The following is a 1,200-nucleotide window of genomic DNA, read 5'->3' as shown; positions in this document are numbered from 1 at the left end:
GTGGTGAGTGAGTGAGTAATTGGTGAGTGGTGAGTGAGTGAGTGGATGAGTGGTGAGTGAGTGGTGAGTGAGTGGGTGAGTGAGTGGTGATTGAGTGGTGAGTGAGTGGGTGAGGGGAGTAGTGAGTGAGTGGTGAGTGAGTGAGTGGTGAGTGAGTGGTGAGTGAGTGGTGAGTGAGTGAGTGGTGAGTGAGTGGTGAGTGAGTGAGTGGTGAGTGAGTGGTGAGTGAGTGGTGAGTGAGTGAGTGGTGAGTGAGTAATTGGGAGTAAGTGGTGAGTGATTGGTGAGTGAGTGAGTGGTGAGTGTTGAGTGAGTGGTGAGTGAGTGAGTGGTGAGTGAGTGGTGAGTGAGTGGTGAGTGAGTGAGTGGGTGAGTGGTGAGTGAGTGAGTGGTGAGTGAGTGGTGAGTGAGTGAGTGGTGAGTGAGTGGTGAGTGAGTGGTGAGTGAGTGAGTGAGTGGTGAGTGAGTGGTGAGTGAGTGGGTGAGTGAGTGGTGAGTGAGTGGTGAGTGAGTGGTGAGTGAGTGAGTGGTGAGTGGGTGAGTGAGTGGTGAGTGAGTGAGTGGAGAGTGAGTGAGTGGTGAGTGAGTGAGTGAGTGGTGAGTGAGTGGTGAGTGAGTGAGTGAGTGAGTGAGTGAGTGGTGAGTGAGTGGTGAGTGAGTGAGTGGTGAGTGAGTGGTGAGTGAGTGGGTGAGTGAGTGGGTGAGTGAGTGGTGAGTGAGTGGTGAGTGAGTGGTGAGTGAGTGGAGTGGTGAGTGAGTGGTGAGTGAGTGGTGTGTGAGTGGGTGGGAGTGAGTGGTGAGTGAGTGGGTGAGTGAGTGGTGAGTGAGTGGTGAGTGGTGAGTAATTGGTGAGTAATTGGTGAGTGAGTAATTGGTGAGTGAGTAATTGGTGAGTGAGTGGTGAGTGAGTGGTGAGTAATTGGTGAGTAATTGGTGAGGGTGAGTGAGTGGGAGTATTGGTGAGTGAGTGAGTGGGTGAGTGAGTGGTGAGTGGGCGGTGAGTGAGTGAGTGGGTGTGGTGAGTGAGTGGTGGATGTGAGTGGTGAGTGAGTGAGTGGTGAGTGAGTGGTGAGTGAGTGGTGAGTGAGTGGTGAGTGAGTGAGTGGTGAGTGAGTGGTGAGTGAGTGAGGGTGAGTGAGTGGTGAGTGAGTGAGTGGTGAGTGAGTGGTGAGTGAGTGGTGAGTGGTGAGTGAGTGGGTG

The 1,200-nt window shown here is 53.3% G+C and overlaps 1 protein-coding gene across 1 annotated transcript in view; it reads right to left on the bottom strand.

Annotated features, from left to right (window-relative positions):
- The window catches only part of LOC116937047 (uncharacterized), a 94,550-nt gene that overhangs the window by 12,502 nt on the left and 80,848 nt on the right, over window positions 1–1,200 (bottom strand). The window lies entirely within an intron of this gene.

The sequence above is a fragment of the Petromyzon marinus genome, unplaced genomic scaffold (assembly GCF_048934315.1).
Source record: "Petromyzon marinus isolate PM22_M1 ecotype Great Lakes invasive population unplaced genomic scaffold, UKy_Petmar_22M1.pri1.0 PM_Scaffold_244, whole genome shotgun sequence".
Classification (NCBI taxonomy): domain Eukaryota; kingdom Metazoa; phylum Chordata; class Hyperoartia; order Petromyzontiformes; family Petromyzontidae; genus Petromyzon; species Petromyzon marinus.
Note: the sequence above shows the minus strand (reverse complement) of the source record. Positions and strands in the feature narration are given on the sequence as shown.